We start from the raw sequence: 20,528 nt of genomic DNA, 5'->3' as shown, positions 1-20,528 counted from the left end.
ACCATGTGAAAGCCAATCCACTTGGCACTAGAAATTCAAAGAATTTTTAAAAATAGTGATCTCCCCCTTCCAACCAAAAGAGAAAGAAAATAGATTTTATGGTCCTTTAGAAAGCCTATTTTGGCAGCTGTATAAAGGAAGAATTAGAAGAAGGGAGACACTGTAAGTAGGGGGTCCAGTTAGGTGGTTCTTTGCAATAACCCAGATAAGAAGAAATGAAGGCCTGAACTAAGATGGTGCCCATGTGACTGGAGAGAAGGGCGTGAGCTTAAGTGACTTTCACTGATGGTCACCCATCATATAAGAGTCGGAGACAGAATCTGAAACCAAATTTCTCTTAACTCTAAGTCAAGTGCTTTTCCCACATTGCCTCTCCCACTTCAACCTACTCCTCTTTAGGTAAGAAAGTAGGGAGAAGTTTCTTTCTTTTAATTATCTGCCTGAAGATTTGTTTGCTTATCTGTTCTTTGCCTTTGTATCCCCAACATTTAGCTCAGTGTTTGGCAAATATTAATTGTTGGTTGATTAATTCCTGTGAACTGGGGTTGGTGGAAGGGAGGGCATCAGGAAGTTTTCCTGGAGGAGGAGGCATTTGAGCTGAGTTCAGGAGGAAGATAAGGATTCTGAAAAGGAGAGCTGAGGATGGAGTATGCTATAGGCTATGGGAAAGGCTTCTGTGAGTGAATGAAGGTGTGAGATAGAATGCTAAGTATAGAAAACAACTTGTAGCCCTGTTTCGCTGCAACATAGAAAGAAAAAAAGAAGAGAAGAAATTTGAAATAAGAATGTAAAGGTGAGTTAGAGCTAGATTTTGGAGGTTCTTAAAAGCTTTTAAAAGGTTGTATTTTATTTTAGAGATAATCAAAAGTGATAGAAGGATTTTGAGAGGTTTTGGGAAATTTTCTTGGACTGATTCAATCTATGCCTTAGGAAGATTATTTTCGCAGCTAAGTAGAGTGTTTTGGTAATGGGATAGCCTGGATGGTGGGAACTCAATTAGGATGTAATTACAGTAGTTGAAATGAAAGGATGAAGAGAAAGAATTGAATATGAGTATTTTAAAAATTTTATTCTGAACTTAAGAAATAAAATGAACATTTACATGCTATTCAACATAGAATAGAAAAGATGATTGTACATGAAACTGTAAATCTATTATGTACAATTTGCTTTTCCTTTTAAATATATAATAAAGTTATCATGGAACTTTCTCTTTTTTCTTTTCTTCTCCTCCCCCCACCTCAGAGATTATTACCATTAGACACAAATATGTGTATTTATGTATATACATATATACACATATATGTATATTTATGTATACACATATGCATATACACATATATGTAAAATAATTCTATACATACTTCTATTTATCAGTTCTTAATTTGAATGCAGATAGTGTCTTCCTTCACAGGTCCTTTATAGTTAATTTGGACATTTATATTAGTCAAAATGGTTAGGTTGCTCAAAATTGTTCTTAAAACAATATTGCTGTTACCGTATACAGCATTCTCTTGGTTCTGCCCCAATTGAATGTGACTATTTTCTTTCTTTTTTTTTTTTTGGCTTTTTGGAGGGAAATTGAGGTTAAGTAACTTGCCCAAGGTTACATGACTAGTATTTTTGTATGGTGTTAAGTGACTGAGGCCGGTACCAAACTCTGGTCCTCCTGGCTCTGGGGCCCACGCTCTACTCACTGCGCCACCTAGCTGCCCCGAATGTGACTATTTTCAAGGTAGAATCCATAATTCTTGGCAACTTCCTGGATTTGAGGTAGTAAAGAGTAAAAGACGTCATGGACCATTATGAAAATATAAACCTGGATAACTGGAAGGATGACAGTGAAGAAATAAGGACCTTTGGAAGAGGGTTAGGTTTAGGAGGGGAGAAAGATGAATCCCTTTTTGGATATATTGAGTTTGAGTTAATAAACAAGTGAACATACCCAACTGGCAATTGGCTTAAGAGAGAGATTGGACCTGTATATGATGAAGTACAGGCTCTGGGAACCCCCTTGATTTCTCCTTGAATCTTCCCAGAGCCATTTGCCTGAGGCCATAAGCCTTTCATTAAAGCTGGGCCCAAATCTCTGTTACTAGCCTACCCCTCCATTGTCCAGCTAGTCCCCATCCTTGATCCTCTCAAAATGTCTATACCCAAATCCGATCCATTGTCTCTCATCTCCAGGTAGCTTCCAGCTACTTCCCACCCTCAATCTCATTACTGGAGTCTGACCTCATTTGACTCCTCCTGAAGACCTTCCCCAAACTCCTCCTCTAGACCACTCCTAGATTCCTCCCACAACCTTTCTGTATAAGACCCCTTCTTGCCTCCATGTGAAAAAGAAGACTGGAGAATGATCTAGTGCAGACTCTCTCCACGTCAGATTATTCTGGCCCGCTTGTTCAGTACAAGTGTCACAGATACTGAGGCTCCTTGAGAGTCTACCCATTATGGCGAACCTTTAATAAACTTTGCTTTTCTTCTTTGGCTGAGAGAAGGCTTGAGTCGAATTCATTTGGCAGGACCTGGTGTGTTGGTATTTTGGTGTCTTGTGCACCCCTAAACCCTAGACCTCAACATTTTATGGTTCCTAAACCTCTACAGATACATTGATTTGGGAATTATCTGCCCAGAGGTGATAATTAAGTCCAAGGGAGCAAAATTCCTCTTCTCCACACACCAATAATGAGAGTACATAAAAAGACAATATGAGAGCCCAGGACAACACTTAGAGGACAGACACAGACAGACAGGGTTTGGAATAGGGGTGAATTATAATTCAGATGAAAGCCTAAGGAATCATAGGTAACCCTTGAGAGAGAAATTTCAGTAGATCAGATGAATCAGAAGCTTGTTCAAGTTTGGATTCAGTCAAGGGGCTGCACTTGAAAACCTAGAGGGTCACATGTGACCTTGAGGCTTCAGGTTCTCCACCCCTAAGCTAAGGCTTAGCCCTCTTAAAAATAACAACAAAATCTCTCTTTTGCTTGTCATCCCTTCAAGCCATCAACCTCCTTTCACTAGACAAACTCCTAGAAATATATCTTATCTCCACTTCACCACTCCCTCTTGAGGCTTCAGGCAAGGTATGTCTGGGCATGGTTGTGGGTAGATAGGAAAAAACCCTATTAGATAGGAAGGGAGGGAAGATGAGAAAGATTGGAAATTATTAATGAAGTAAGCTTGCAGAAGAAATAATGGGAATTAGGTATCTAGTGCATACATTGAAAGGATAGTGTTGACAAGGAGAAGGACCACTTCATTTTGAGGCAGCAACAAAAGGAAAAGAGGGGATGAATGAATAAGTGAGGATGATGATGTTGTACAGGACTCCATTTTATGGTCTAAATTATATAGTTTTCAAGGTTCATGAATTCTCCATATCTTTCCTTAGACTAGTCAATAGTCAGTGAGTAACCCACAATCTATTATTTCCTTTTTCCACAAAATTTCCATGAAAAAATCTTTTTTTCAAAGGCTACCTTACAGTCAATGAATCCCTTACTATAATTCAAGCTTGGCCATGTTTCTTTCTAACCCCTATTAGTTTTTTTTCATTCCTATTCAATTTCTACCAATAGTTACTAAAATCTTTGTATCAGCTAAGCCAAATATATAAAAATAAGAGCTATTCCCCAATGGTAAAAAGATATGAACAGGTAGTTTTCAGAAGAAGAAATCAAAGCTATCAATAGTCACATGGAAAGATGCTCTAAATCACTATTGCTTAGAAAAATGCAAATTTAAAAACTCACCCCTATCAGTGATTAACATGACAGAAAAGGAAAATGATAAACCCTGGAGGGCATGTGGAAAAACTGGGACATTAATGCACTGTTGGTGGAGTTGTGAACTGATTCAAGCATTCTAGATAACAATTTAGAACTATGTCCAACCTTTGATTCAGCAATACCACTACAGCTCTGTATCCCAAAGAGATCAAAGAAAAGGGAAAATGACCTGTGTGTACAAAAATATTGGTAACAAATCTTTTTGTGATGGTAAAGAATTGGAAATTGAGGGGATGCCTATCAATTGGGGAATGGCTGAACAAGTTGTGATAAATGATTGTGATGAAATACAATTGTGCTATAAGAAATGACAAATTGAATAGTTTCAGAAAAACTTTGGAAGACATTAATTAATGCAAAGTGAAGTGAGCAGAGCCAGGAGAATATTTTCATGGTAACTGATGGGGTGCAGGTAGCCTGTACCCCATCAGTAAGAGCATAATTGTAACAATGATCAACTATCAAAGACTTGGCTACTTGGACCAAAACAATGATCCAGAACAATTCCAAAAAACTCATGGTGAAAAATGCTATCCACCTCTGGAGAGTGATAGCTGATGAATTCTGAGTGCAGATTATAGGACACTTTTTTTTCTTTTTTGCTTTTTGGAGGACAATTGGGGTTAAGTGACTTGCTCAAGGTCACATGGGTAGTTGTGTGTGTGTGTGTGTGTGTGTGTGTGTGTGTGTGTTTTAAATGTCTGAGGCCAGATTTGAACTCAGGTCCTCCTGACTCCAGGGCTGGTGCTCTATTCACTGCGCCACCTAGCAGCCCCAATATAGGATACTTTTTTCACTTTATTTCTCTTGCTTTTTTTTTCTTCAACATGGCTAATATGGAAATATGTTTTGCCTGACTTCACATGTATAACTGTTATATTGCTTGTCTTCTCAATGAGTGCAGGAAGGAGAGAATTTGGGGCTAATTTTTTTTAAATGAATGTTAAAAATAAATTAACAAAAAATGAAAAAAGTCTATGTAGTACAGTACATTGTTAAGTATCAGTAGAACAACAAATCTCAGATAAAACAGAGTACCTACCCTCATAGAGCTTAAAACCTAGACAGTGACAGAGGGGCATCTCTCATATACATACAAATAACCATGTTATAGAATGGTATATGAGAAAGGTATCATTAAAATGCCTTCATAGATCTAAAATCAGTGGGTAAACATCATCACTTCTGGTTTTATCTCTAAATTCTGTCCTTTTCTTAATTAACAGTGATACTGCAATATTAGGGAAAATCCCTGAGTTTTCTTTTTTCTTACCTATTTCCTTTTTTCCCTCCAGCTAAAGTGAAGAAAACATTTTCTTACTTTTCTCTTGGTTTACTTGGAATATTTTTTTGTTCTTACATATCATGACTTCTTGGCATGTTCCCTCCTTCCCTGGAATGTTCTCTTCTTCCCTGGCATGTTCTAATATGTCTAGGACTAAAACTGGGCCTCATGCCCTGACTTTCCCTTTTCTCTTGCATTCCCTCAGTTCTCCTTATATTGTCATTCTTTCATTCATTCCTTTATTTTTAGTATTTGTGTAATTTCAACATTTTAATTTTATGATCTGATTATTTTCCTAAATTGATTTTAATTGTTTTTAGTCTATTATATTCCTTGTCTTTTAAAAGACTAGCATCTTGAAATGATCTCCTACTTGCTCTGAACCCTGCTATTTAAAAAAAAAATTCAATACTTTGATGATAAACTCAAAGTTCTTCACCCAACTCCATTCACCCCTCCCCCCCACCCCAACTCCATTTCCTATGGATTACCCATCGTTCCTGGACTTGGTTGTCATGGGTCTACCTCCAAGCACCAAATCTGGTGGTTTTGCTCTCCAACTACAACCTTCTTAATCATTTGCTGCTTCCCCACACCCACAACCCCATATCCACTGAACCAGTGGAGGTCCAGAGGCAGAAAATGGTCAATAAAGATAGAATAACCAGGGTTTCAAATCCTAAAGGGGGAGAGAAGAGAAAAATTCCATAACTCTGATAGAGGTGTTAGCCATGGAGATATATAAAGGTATATCTTTTCTGACACTGGAGGAAAAGATGAAAAGGTGGGTGTATAGACAGAGATAAATTGAGGACAAGAGACTGGAAAGATGAGGTAAAGACCTTCATATAGAGATCTTCAGTTGATTTAATCGTCTGGCTTTAACAGTTAATGAGTTCCTTTTTGTTAACAGCTGACTCATCCACCCTGTCCCCACCCTTCCTCCAGGCTGGACTCCGTGGTCCCACTGTCTTGTTGTCCTTGCTAACATGACTACCTCCCCCACTTAACTTTCCATTATGCTAAGCCCCAACCTTGGATGGGCCCCACTATTCAGTTTTTCCACTCCTATGCTGAAGACAATGTGGCATTGTGGATAGAGAGCTGTGTTGCCATCAGGAAAACCTGTGTTCAAATCTCTCTTGTCATATCCAGAGCAAGTCACAACTGCCATGTGTCTTATGTAACTTAAGACTTTTTCTGGACCAACTCTTAACTGAACTCCTTTAATACTGATGAAATCAAAGTTAAAGAAAAGTTATAGAACTGTATAAGCCTGGCCAACTGCAAAGATATATCATGACTTAGCTTCAACTGTCTTTGCTACTGCTCATTGGTCCTTTTTTATTCATTTCTTGTTGATTTCTATAACTATTCTCAATGTTCTTTAATTTTGTCAAAGTCCAATTCTTTGCCTACATCCTCTCTCAGCATATGACCTGATTTCCTCCCTCACTGAAAAATTGAATCCTATTAAAATAATTTTTTATTACTTTAAAAATAAAAAAAATTATATTAAAATATTTTAAAAGTTGTTTCTGCTTTTCATTTCAGTCATGTCCAATTCATCATGACCCCATTTGAGCTTTTCTTGGCAAAGATACTGGAATGTTTTGCCATTTCCTTTTCCAGCTCATTTTACAGATAAGGAAACTGAGGCCAAATTTACTTTAAATTAATTTACTTGCCCAGGGTCAGTCATGCAGGTAAGTGTCTGAGGCCAGATTTGAACTCATGGGGGATGAATCTTCCTGATTCCAAGACCAGTGTTCTATCTACTACACCACCTAGCTCCCTTTCCCCACCAAGTACATGACAGAGCAGGGTTCATTAGATAGTGGTTTGTCTGGGAGTTTTAGTGGAGTGAAAATTCAATATGAATCAGCTATGTAATATGGTAGTCAAAGCACTAATGTGATCTTAGGCCACATTATTCTTCTCTGGTCAGACAGCATCTGGGATACTGTGCTCAGTCTGAGTGCCACATTTTAGGAATGACATTAGTAAACTGGAGAGTATCCAGATGGGGGAGACCACATTGGTTTGAAGGGCTTGAAATCAGGAGCAGTTTAAGAAACTAGAGTTATTCAGACTGGAGAAGAGAAGACATAGGCACGATCTGATAGCTGTCTTCAAGTATTTGAAGGGCTGTGAAAGAATTTGGAAAAAGGATTAGATTTGTTTTTGCTTGGTCCCCCAGGGCTGAACCAGGAGTTATGGGTAGAATCTAGAGTGCCAAATTTAAATCTAATTTAAAGAAAGAAAAAAGGAAAAAGTCTCCCAAACTAACCTATAGCGAAATAACTTATTTCTGGTAATAGGATGTTTCCTCTTTCTAGAGGTCTTCAAGAAAAGGCTGGTTGATCCCTGTTGGGTTGTGTTGTAGAGGGCATTATTTTTCAGGGATGGGTTGTATTAGGTGGTCTCTGAGGTTCTTTCTAACTCTGCAGTTCTATAATATTCTGATTATCTAGAAGGATCTTTCTTTAATTAAAGTTTTGGATGCTTCATATACTCATCCTCCTCCCCCCCTCAGATTTAATCCCTACAGTCCTACAAGGGCAGAAAATTCAATCCCATAAAACTCCATATAATATATTTCTTATCTTAAAAATTATATTGTTTTCTGAATTGATGCTCCCTATTTTCAATATCAGACATCTTTCCCTCAGTTAAATCTCCTTCACAGAGATCATTTCAAACTATTTCTTTTCTTGGCTGGCTTGCTTTTCTTTTTCTTTCTTTTTTCTTTACATAATTATAGGGTTTCCTTCAGTATCAGTTCTTCTGTTTTCTGAGGCCCTAGGGAATTGTACACTAATCTCTCTGCCTCTCCATTTGAACTTTTCTTCAACTTTATACTATGTCTTTGTCCTTTTGGGAAACTCAGAATACTTTTGCCTTTTGAAGGAAGGAGGCAGGGACAGATTAGATTATTAGTCTCATTCTACAGATGGGGAAAGTGAGACAGAGAGAGGTTAAGTATTTTGCCCATGATCATAGTCAGAGGCTAACTTCTAAATATTCTTTCAATCAGATGATACTACTTCCCCTGAATTGTCCAGTCTACATTTCAGAGTTTCTTTTTCATAAGAATTGGGTTGCTTAATGTTTGATATCATCATGACCCAATTCAAAACTGGGTAATTTTTTCTAGTAAATTTCTTCTTTTTGGTTTCTCTAGTTTGTGATTCCTTGGCAACTTCTCCTAAATTGCCATATGGTAATTATTGCATTTTATTCCAGAAAAGCTACTTCTTGTAGACAATGTAGAGACAGTGTCCTGTGGCAGAAAGAACCCAAGACTGGAAATCAAAAGATGTGACTTCAAACAGGCTCTGTTAGTTATCATTGTTCAATTGCTTTTCAGTCACATCCAACTCTTGGAGGCCCCATTTGTGGTTTTCTTGGCAAAGATGCTGGAGGGGTTTGCCATTTCCTTATCCAGTTCATTTCACAGATGAGGAAACTGAGGCAAACATAATTAAGTGATTTGCCCAGGATCACACAACTAGTAAGTGACTGAGGCTAGATTTGAACTCAGCAAAATGAGTCTTCCCAACTCCAGGCCCCCCACCCCCACCCCCACTGTGGCACCACCTAACTACCCTATATGAGCCCTATATGAGTTATTACCTATATTATCTTGGGCAAGTTATTTTCTATTTTTTTCTGCCTGTTTCTTTGTCTATAAAATGGAGCTATGACTTGTACTACTGACTCCACAGGAATTTTGTAAGAGCATCTGAGACAATACATTTACAGTGTCTTATAAACCTTAAAATGATATATGAATGCAAGGTATCGTTATGTAATTTCTGCTGTGGAGTCTCAACGTGTACAGCAGTCCTTAAGGGGCTCAGGCCTTTGGAAAATGTCTGGACACTTTGTGCTCTTCTGTCTCCCACCTGTTACTTTAAGTTTGGGGTCTTGGGCCAAACGGTGTCCTCATTTTGCACACAAAGACAAATCAGGCTATAGGGAAATGGTTCAAGGTTGTGCAATTCCAATTTGGAATCTGATTAAAACACTCAACTTAAACTGTCTCCAATTCATAGCAGGCAGGCAGTACGAGGCAGCAGAGATGTTATTGGTAAAGATGGAGAGAAGCAAATGCATATGCAGAACTGAAGCCCTGTGGTGCAAACCTCTTTTCTGAGAATCTCTGTCCTCACCTGTTTACAGAATTAAGTAGTAAAATAGTCCTCCTGGAACTTGGATGAATAGGTAGAAAAACTGGCTACATTTCAGCAGCAAACTCTCTTAGGTCATTAACCCAGGGAGGTGGTTTCTTCCAGTCAGAGGACAAAAATAGAACAGAGTTTGGGGGAGAAAGGACAGCCAGGAAGAAACGATGCAGTATAAATGCTTTATCTAGGAAATGTTAGCTCTCCCGGACCAGTCTTGAAACAAGTTTGGAAAAAAGTCTTTAAACAGGCTACTTTGCAGTTCACAAAATCTTCCCCACTTTGTAGCAAGATAATGTGCTTTATATAAGCTTTATCAGTTTCAGGATTGTCTAACTCATGCTCCCCCAGTATCCCAGAAAGGGAGAGGGCTGGGAACTGGGCCATTACTCTGATGCTTTAGTCTTTTTCTTTTCTTTTAAAGGGGGCAAACAATCCCTGCTTGGTCCAAAGCTTGACTACTGGGCAGGAGACCCAGTCAATAGCAAAAAAGCCCCTCTTAACTTCTTGGACAGATTAACAATTAAAAATTTTACTTCCCTTATTTTTCTTCCCTTTTTTCCCTCTAGAGTCTAGCTGAAAAATGTTGTTATTCTGAATTGACTAAGGATTAATGTAATGTCATAACTTGGTGGCAGTGGTGGTCTCATTCTTTGCTTTTAAGAGCAGGAAAAAAAAACAGCTAATGCCCCCCCCTTTTTTTTTAACTTACCATTACAATCCATGTTAAATATAATTCTTAAGGCATTTTCAAAAGTCAACCAATGTTAAATAATACTAACAGTATTTACTTTTAGAACCTCCTGATCTTCATAGGAATAACAATAACTTCATATAACATATGCATATCACCGCTTTTCAGAAAAATTAGTCTTAAAACCAACAAAAACATAAAACAAAGCAAAATGAAAGCAAAATTCCATCACTGAGGATAATCTGAAGGCCGTGAAATTCAATTTAATTTTTAAAATGAATCCAAATGCCCTTTCAAAAGAAATTCAATTTTTGCTTTCTTTCCCTCCCAATTATTATTTTTCTTTCCATAACAACCTAATAATGCTTAAAAAATAAATTTGTCAGTGGATATTCATGTTTTTAGAAAGAATGTATTTCTGGTAAATACTGGACATCTATCAAATAATACTTACAAAGAGAAGTCTCAGATTGGAAGTAGACTTTGGATTCATGAACAAGTCTTACCATTTGCCATTGTCACTGAAGGAGGAGATGGGATGGCTTTGTAGAGAGCCATTTTTTTTTCCTTAACACTCCATCAGAGGAGATTTCACTATTAGTTATGTTTGTCCAAAAATAAGTATCACAACATATGGAATGAGTTTTTCACTTACTTAATATTTTCTAATTCAAAGAAAATCTAGACCCTTTAATAGGGATACAGCCCACACAATGAATTGTTAAAATAATTTGGTCTTATGTAATAAACAGCTCTCTTTCATAGTTCCTGAGCATAATTCATATTCTTCATCATTTTCTCATGCTCATCCCTACCACATTAAAATTCAAACTGAGGAAACTATAAGCTCTTTGCCTCCTGAGTCAGTCTAAGCCTTTAGCTTCGATCCCTTGTTACAACCCACTTCCCATTACATGTCCCATCTCTTTCTTTTTTTATGTAGCATTTTTTATTGTACTTGATAAGCATTACCAAACATGAGAATTTCCATTTAAACTGAAGAATGGAAGATGAGAATTGTATGTGAAACTATGACATAATTACGTATACCTTACGTTTCTTAAAAAATAATATGATACATTTAACACAGTTTTAAAGCTGTCCTGCTTGTCTGCATTTCCTTCTATGTTGCTTTCTGTTCCATTGGCCATATTTCCTTACAGAACTGTAGTCAAGATGGGTGAGAATATTTGCTCCAGGTGAGATTAATTTAAAGAGTCCAATAATATAGGCTGCTCTAGAAAATGCAATTTCTCTACAACCATCCCTTCTCTAGTGTCTAGGGATGCCTGAGTCATATATATTCCCTTTTTGTCAGCTGTGATGGGTTTAACACCCTTGATGCTTCCTATGGAAACTGAGAAAAGGAGCCTGAGGAAGGGAGTTACAGCCTCTAATCTTGAAATCTCCAAATACACCAGGTCTCTGGGCAGAAGGAGTGAGAAAAACATGCAGTTAACCAGCCTCCAAATGACCACAGTTATTTCTCCTCTTTTTCCTCCCAACCATGGGAATCTAGAAAGTGGATAAAGGTGGGAGAGGGCATCTGTTTGATTTCAGGAATACCATTACCATAAATTCCCAGTCATTCTTAAGGGTCCTGGTCATTTCCCCTTATGGCTATTCTCCCTAATCTTCGTAAAGAGTGGGAAGAAGATATGAATACTTCGGTCACAAGTGATGCTGAGGGACCCCAAATGGAGTCCTATGATTTCTCTTCTACCACCCCTTTTGTAGGCTCCCATTCATCCTAAGTTAGGGGCAGGAGCTCCCACTGAGGGTCTCGGACTTTTGTCATGCCCTCCATGGAGATAGACCTCCTCAACCACTATCAGCAGGAAGAAAAGGAGAGAGGTGTTTGGATTGGGTCTGTGTGGGGACAGAGATGATGGTGATGGAAGGGAGGGGCAGGCAGATAAGTAGTTGTTGTGAATTGGACCACCCTGACTCCAAGATATGTTCTAAATAACACTTATAGCTAAAAATAGTTATTAAAATAGGCAACTATCACCAATATCTCTCCTCTGTTCCATAGCCAAAATACTAGAAAAAGGCAATCTACAATCTGCCTACACTTCCTCTCCTCCCACTCACTTCCTAATCCCTTGTAATCTGATTTCCAACCACAGTTGAAATGAAACTGCTCTCCTCAAGGTTATGAAGGGGTCTCTTAATTGCTAAATTCCATAGCTTTTTCCTCAGTTCTCATTCCTCTTCTCTAGAGCATTGACATTGTCAACCACTCCAACCCTTCCTTTGTTTCTCCCTCAGCTTTTTTGACTCTTCTCTCTCCTGGTTCTTTTTTTGTCTGTTTATGTAACCTCCCACCTCCTTTGCTGGATAATTGCCCATACTTTGCCCCTTTACAGATAGTTTGAATCCTCTTCTTTTTTCTCTTTCCAACATCTATCAATGATGTTATTATAGCTCCCATGGTTTCAGCTATTATCTCTTGTTGCATTTACATCTATGCCCCTAATGATGCTTCTGAGCTTGCTGGACAATTCCACCTGGATATTCTTATTAATATTTTAGAGCATAGTCAAAACTGAATGAATCACTGTTTTTCTCCCTAAACCCTCCTCTCCTCCAAACTTCTTTACTTCTATTGATAACACCATTATTCTTCCAGGTTCCTAGCTCCAATAACATCCCTGACTCTTCCATCACTTTTACCCCCAATTACCCAATTAAGTCTTATTGAATCTATCTCTACAACATCTTTTCCTTCTGTCCTCTTCACTCCCATATCTACTACCCTAGTTCCAGATTCCATTACCTCTTGTCCAAATTATTACAAATGTCTCTTTCTTCTAGTCTGCCCTTTGCATTCTATTCTGCACCTAGCTTCCAAAAATAAAGCACAAAGCTTACTATGCTTATCTCCTGCTTAACTAGCTTCCTTTGGGGAAAAAATATAAATGGGTCTATTGGTTATAGCCCTTCCAAGTCTAGATCCAACCTACCTGCCCAGGTTTGTTTCACATTAATCTCCTTCACACATTTCTTATTCTATTCCAGTTGGGTTACCTGCTGTTTCCCAGACCTGAGTACTTCATCTCACCTTTCCCCCCTCCCCCTATGCCTTTGCATAAGCTGGTCTCCATTCCCGACATGCATCCCTCTCATCTCTGCCTTTTAGCATCCCTAGCTTCCTTTAATATTCAGCACATGTATTCCTTCTTAATGACAAGCCTTTTCTGATACCTCTAGTCATTAATATTTTCTTTCTCCTCAAATTATCCTGCACAGTCTTATCTGTTTACAGTTGCCCAGTAAAATATAAGTTCTTTGAGGGCAAGACTATTTTTCATTTTGTTTTCATATCATGAGTGCCTTTCAAATGCTTCTTGGATTGTAATGGAAGCTATTAGATGATCTGAAGGAGTCTGGTCTTGTGCAGACAGTTTTTTTTCTTTTTCCCCTACCCCTAGCAGAGGGCACCTTTCCTGTCTCTTACCTGAGATGCAAAAAATCTCTAGTTATGGCTTTGGCTCTTCATTTTGACTTACAAAGTACATGATTTACTCTCATCTCTTTTTTCATTCACATTTCCCTACCCCTTATGAGTTTCACAGTTTCTCAGCACTGGAAGGGACCAGAGGGAATCTGGTCCAACTTTTATTTGAATGGTGATGTCTCCCCATACTCCTGACAAGCAGTCAATCAGCTTTTGCCTGAAGACCTCCAATGAGAAGGAATCCACTCTTTTTGGAGGCAGCTCATTCCATGCCTATATTCCTCTAAATATTAAGAAATTTCTTCTTCAAATGGCTTGAAAATTGTCCCATCTGCAGCTTCTACTCATTGATCCTAGTTCTATCCTCTGGAGTCAAGGAGAAAAATCCTAGCCCCCTTTCTATCTAAAACACCTTCAAATGCTTGAAGGCTACAACCTTATTTTCCTTGCCTCCTCTCCTTGAGGCCCTTTGTCCATCAAGTCACCCTTTTAGATGACCTTGTCACCCCCTTTTTAAAAAATCAATCTATTTTCTCTGGCCTTCATCTATTGCTTTTCATAAGCCTGATACTTTAGTTCTTTCCATCCAAAAAGCCCTTGCCCTTTGTCCTTCAAATCCTTTCTGTGAAGCCTTCCATTCCAATCATTTTTTCCCTAAAATTTTATCCCAGGGTGGCATGATACCCCTTATGAATGCATCAGCTTTTCTCACCATGGTGTGTGCCCAACATACTAGTCCTTGTAGATTTCTGTACATCAGAGATGTCAAACTCAATACTCCTGAGTTTAGCCCACTCAGCAAGATTAAAATATAATTGGGAAATATTTAACAGAATAAATAAAAACCCAATGGAACATAGATAATGTTAATATGTGGCCCAAGCACTTAATACAGACCCTAGCAATACTAAGCATGATATAAATATTAGTTGTTAAATATCTGACCTACAGGCATCCTTAAATATGGTTTACTGGCTCCCATTTTTATTTGGTTTTGACACCATCACTGTAAAAGACAATTAAGGAAAGGGATCATTCTTCCCTTTGCACCAAGTCCTGATAAGCAAATAAATGGGGGAAAATAACTTAATAATATTAAATAAATGTGAAATAGCAATCTCTGAATTTTAGATTTTATGTAAAAATAGAGTTTACTGATGCCTCTTTCCCCAAAGGCTTTACTGAACTGGCTGAAAGGCAGCTTTCTGAATTGGGGGGTGGGGGGGAGGCGGGAATCACCTTCCTTCTACTTTGAACACTAGATTCATCATGTTTCTGTGTCACTGAAACAAGTGATGGCCAGTACCTCCCCTCCTATTTCTGCTTTTAACGAGTTTTTCCATCAGCAGGGAAATGAGAACTATGTAAAGAGCTCTGGCTGCACTGGAATGGAACCAGAGCCCTCTCCCTGAGTAAGATACATATGCAGTTGGCTTTTACTTTTGCAACATGAGGGTGACTAAGAGAACCAAAAGAGAGGATGCAACAACCAGTTCCCTAGAATCTGTTCCTCTTGCCATCCTATTCTAGTCTATGGAAGGAAACCATTATGTAGAATGGCCTCGAGTAACCTTAAATGAACGATTCCTTTGATACCCCAAATACCTAAAAACTACTTGATTTTTCTGCCTTGAGGTTTTATTTTTTTCTTCATTATACAGACTTGAAACCAGAACAGGAAAAAAGATGGTAAACTATGGCTGTGCCTGTAACTGTCCCTCACACCTTATGAATCCCATAAGCATGAGAGAGAACTAATGTGTTGTATTTGTGTCTGTGTATATATGAAATATGGAAACTTAGTGAGTTTCTCAGTACTAGAGGTACTATAGGTTGTGGAATGTAAGTTCCTTAAAAGCCAGCATCACTTCTAGCTATATGTTACATACGGACCTCAGCATATGAGGTAAATATTGAATTTATTGAAGGTTATGTTTAAAAAAATTACATAAATAAGCCCCCCCTCCCCATTCAGGTGAGAGTAACTCGTTACTAAAACCCAAGGAAAAACTTGGAAATTCATTTTAGATGGTTCCTTAATTGTTTCTATGTCAGTACAATGCTTCATTTTAACTTCTTAACAGGGTCTTATATGGTCATAGATTTGAAACTAAAAGGGACCTAAGAGTATGACACCTTCATTATAAAGATGCAGATGAGGAACTTTCAGTATGAAGTTCAACTCAGGGTGCACATTCAGAGAAAACGCTATAGGGAGAAGGAAAGGAGAGCCAACAAAGATGAGTCAGTAGGAAAAATAGGAGATAGGAACCTAGATTAACCAGAGAGACTCTTGGATTTTCTCTTAGGTTTTTGGGTGCCCTTCCCATTCAAATTAGAAAAAGAAAGGCCACAGAGGAAGAATGAGACTTGAGAAGCTAAGCAATCAAGTTGAGATGGTTTTGGAAGGTGTTTCATGTGATGATTTGGAGTAGGTCCACAGTGGCTGTCATTCCCACCCCCTCCCATTCTTCTGACTCCCCCAAGTGTCATGTTTTCCACCTCTTCTCATTTGCCCAAATAGTGGCAGTATGTGTAAGGCATTGGCAGTATGTGTAAGCATATGCCTTCTGTTTTATAATGTGGAGGTATCTGAGTTTTAGTGTGAGGCATTTGGTAAGGATAAAGGTAAGGTGGAAGTAAGGTGGAGCTGGGAAGTTTAGAGCTGAGAGATCTTTGATATTGTCTAGGTGTTCTCACTTTATAAATCAGGAAACCAGAGAAGTGAGGCATGTTGTTTTTAAGAAAATGGGCGTTTTCCTTTAAACGAAAGGTTTCCCATATGTTAAACACTATGCATGAAGGTGTAAAGAAAATAGTTGCACAAGCTATATAATTTTAAAATATATAGGTGATAAATCTGATTTGACAGTCATCATGCTTTCTGTGTTAAATCAGTCATCTTTCTGGGATATATGTTTATATGTGAGTGCTTTTGGGTGGGTGGGGGGAGAACAAAACAAAAGCAAAAACAAAGGCAAATACCATGGAAATAGAAACTCAGTATAGTCAGACTATGATTAGAAATTTTTCAAGTGATGGGCATCTCTATATCATGGAAACAGAAATTCAATATAGTCAGACTATGATTAGAAATTTCAAGTGATAGGCATCACTACATATGGATAATTGCATTAACACAGATCTGTAAGTCAATTGTTCTTGATTCATAAGCCAGTTGTTTTTTAATATTCATTCACGGTTGTCTTCTACAGTGTAGTTCCCCTTTTTTCTTCACTCGGTTGAGGCAAGCTAACGGCTGTTACTTGGGTTAAATGAAACATCTCACACTGATGTACCCTCTGGATAAAGTTGCAAATTTTATTACGCAAAAGTTGAGAAATAGCAAAGCTAAAGAGTGCTGAACTGGACACTTTGCTACTGTAGTATCTATATTTGGGGCTCAGGGTGCTATATTTATAGATATCTATAAATATAAATAGAGAGGAAAAGATACAAAGAAAACTACATTTAAAACAATATTATCAAATAGTTTCCAGTGTCTGAGCTTAACTGCGAGAGCAAGAACAGCAACAGTGAATTGTTTCTGTTGGGAAAATGCCCTTCTTTACCTATTCTCGCCTCTCCCCTTCCTTCCCTAAGGGCCTCCCCAGAGAAGAGCAAGAAGCTGGAAGCAGCTATTTCCCAATGTGTCCCAAAGGGGGAGGACAAGCTTGGCGTCTTTTCCTTTGTCCCGCTCATCTTGCCTTACCCTCCCCCGCTGTCCTGTTCCCCTGCATCCCTCCTCACCCCCACCCCCGCCGCCGGCATTCCCTCAAGTGGAGGAGTAGGGGGTGGGAGCTTCTAGCTTGTAAAACAGGTTTGGGTTTAGACAGGGATCTGGCACCCCCTACCCCTTCTTCTCATGAGAGGTGTTTGCTATGCCACTGCAGCCCCAGCGGTCAGCCTGGCAGTGCCTTCCCTCCTCTGTAGGGTTCTCTGCCCGCTGCTGATGGGGGGCTCTGGAATGGGGGGGGGGAGCAACGGATGGAAGGGATGGATGCTGCTTCTTGTTCTCCTTTCTCGTAAGAGAGGGACTGGCCGTGGGCTCATGGAAAGTCGGGATTCATCTGGGTGGAGGGGAGCTGGTGTTTTCGGAGAGGGGGCAGATAAAGCCCTGGCGAGGCCGGGCATGTATTTGTTCCACTCTGATAGAGAGCACCCCGAGACTCGACCAGACCGCTGCCGGAGACAAGGTCCCTGGCCCTGCCCGGAGGTTTATTTATAGCCCAGATAAGGAGCCCCAGATGACACAAACTGCAGGGGAGGTGGTGACTCGGACAGCCGTGTGGGTTGGTTTCATTTTGCTTCATCTCTGGACCTGGGAGCTGGGTCCCGTTGGCCCTTCCGGGGGCAGAGATGAGGCAGGGTAAGAGACAAGACAGATTTGTTCGAATCTGGGAGAAGACACGTCTCCCCACAACCTCCCAAACCGAGGAGGGCAGGCGCTGCAGTTTCCGGGGAGTGCCTATGGCTGGGGGGCGCAAAGAGAAGGGGGAGGGAGGTTGCACCGAAAGTGCCAGGGGGTAAAAGAAAGGAGTGTTTGCCCAAACGCATTCCACAGGCGGCCTTTTGTTATCTAGGGGTGTTTCATCGAGGTTTACTCTTGGGAATTTTAGGTCATCTCTTCCCTGCTTGTGGTCTGCCCGGGTGGGTGGAAGAAGCTTGGCAATGTGTCAGGAGCTGCTGCTGCAGCTGCTGCTGCGGCTGCTGCGACTGCTCCTGCAGCCTGGAGGTGGAGTGACAGCGAACTGCCTTATTGACCCCACCTGGTCCCAAAGGGAGCCATGCTCCCTGAGCTGGATAGATTCTGGACGGTTGTCAAGGAAAGAACACTGGCTTTGAAATCAGTACACCTGGGGTGCTGGGGAAAGAATGCTGACGGTGGAGTCAGGAACACTCAAGTTTCTAGTTCCTCCTCTGACAATTACTGACACTAGCTCGGTGACCACCAGCAAGTGATTTAATCTCTATGAGCCTTGGTTTCCTTAACTATAAAATGGGTATAAATCATACCCATACTACCTATGAAGTAAGATAATGTGGATGAAACACTTGACCACCAGCAAGTCACTTAATCTTTGTTACCCTCAGTATCTTTAACTATAAAATGGGTATAATTAATATCTATAATATCTACCTATAAAATAAGATAATATGTATGAAAAAAGCACTTTATAAACTAAAAAGCATGTAAATGTAAGCTTGTTAAAGAAAAAAATCCAAGTAATGTTAGACAAATCATCTAATTTCTCTGATCTCAGTTTCCATCCTAATTCTAAATCACTGAATCCTATGAGCCTTGGTGGCAAAGTGCCACTGCAATTCAGGAAAAAAAAAAGTCTTAGAGTGCAAAGAGTGTTGAGTCAGGAGGACCTAGATTCTGTCACTCGCCCTGGAAATCTCTGACCTTCATTTATCTCTTTTGTAAAATTAGAGCATTAGACCCAATTATTTTTGAGGTTCTTTCCAGTTCTCATTCTATGATCCTATATGTCAGTACTTAACACCACCTACCTGTAAGCCTTGCCTCTTAGGAAATTCATTTGAAGACTTAAAAACACCATAAAAATTTGAGTACAGAAGAACATTGTGGGATGTCTCCCTCCCTTTGTAATGGGGTTGGAGAGAGTGAGAGAAGAGCTTGAGTGAAAGTGAAGATTTTTCCCAGTTTGTCCAACTAGTCGGGGTAACTGGGGGAAGGGAGAGGAAGTTTTCTGTAGGCTTTGATAGATTTTTCTATGAGGCTATTCCATTTTGTTTGGGAATCAATTTGGCATTTCAAGATCCTCTTTAATTTTGTAGCTCTGCACGAGGCAGTGATGGAATAAGTATCAAGAAGGGTACACTCGAGTATGAGGCTCAGTTAATAGGATTCAATTTCACAGTATGGATGTCTTGGGAAGCTTTTTGTTCTGGGATCTAGTAGGGTAAGTCATTTTTTCTGTCTGATTTGGTGACCAGATCCTCCTTCTCCTCCTCCCCTTCTTGATGAGATGGCCCCAGGATTTAATCTCCTCAGTATTTAAGAGAAAAGGCTCTGATGCAAAACTAATAATACTGCTATTACTTCTTCCTCCTACAGAAATTACTGAAATAAAGCAAGGTCTTTTGTGAAGACTCCCCAAGAATCCAATGACAGCAAAAAGGCTGGTTTATTTCTGGTTCCATTACCTCCAAGGGGAGGGAATAATTTTCTCCTTTGGCTTCTAGTGGTAGAGATTATTTTTTTTTCTAGAGGAGAAATATGAGGGGAAATGGGGTTTTTGAATCCCATTCTAGTGCTTAAAATTGGGAAGTGGTGACCCACACAAGCCACATTGAGGTAAATAAATAAAAGATTAAATTCTTAGAAGGAAGGTCCAATAGTAGAATTTTCATACTGGGCTAGGGGAAGATCCTGGATTTATGATAACCAGTCTGTATTAGAAAGTGCCTGGACCTGATAGCCCATTAATTAGCATGACCCTGGGCAAGTTAATTGGGATCACAGCTTTGTATTAGAAGGGATGTTAGAGATAATTTAGACCCATCCTCTTATTTTACAGATGGGGAGATTAAAGTAGCAGAGTTGGGATCTGAATCCAGGTACCAACTCCAACTGTAGTCATCTTCCCTGTATACCAACCTGCATTTTAAGTTAGTTTCTTCACTGGTAAAAGACTGGTAAAAGGAACAATAATTCCTTAAAGTGTTTAACATTGATTGAATACTTTTCCAAGGATTTTGACTTCTATTACTATATCTACTATATATCACAGGCAATTGTTCAAGATAATAGATGTGAAATTCCTTTGAAAAATTTAAAGTTTTATTCAAATGTGAGGTCTTATCTCATTCCTCTGCCCAGGCGTGGAAAATTCCTGTCTTCTCTTCCAACTTCTCTTCTCCCCTCTCCACCCCAAAAACCTACCCCCCCCCCCCCCATCTACTGGTACCAAAAAAAAAAAAATGAAGAAATCTCTTAGGTGTAATATTCGTAGCCCTGCAATGGTATTTATTTGAGTTTCTTCTGCTCTTCCCAATAGAGATACTTTCAGTCATTCTGAAGCAATCATCACCCTTATGCTTCTCACCCTCACCATATTCCCAAGGAGTGTCTTCCTGA

The sequence above is a fragment of the Petaurus breviceps genome, unplaced genomic scaffold (genome assembly GCF_028583685.1).
Source record: "Petaurus breviceps papuanus isolate PSGF00001 unplaced genomic scaffold, PetGlider_PUasm1.0 458, whole genome shotgun sequence".
NCBI classification, from domain to species: domain Eukaryota; kingdom Metazoa; phylum Chordata; class Mammalia; order Diprotodontia; family Petauridae; genus Petaurus; species Petaurus breviceps.
The sequence above is the reverse complement of the archived record's forward strand: the minus strand, read 5'-3'. Positions refer to the sequence as shown.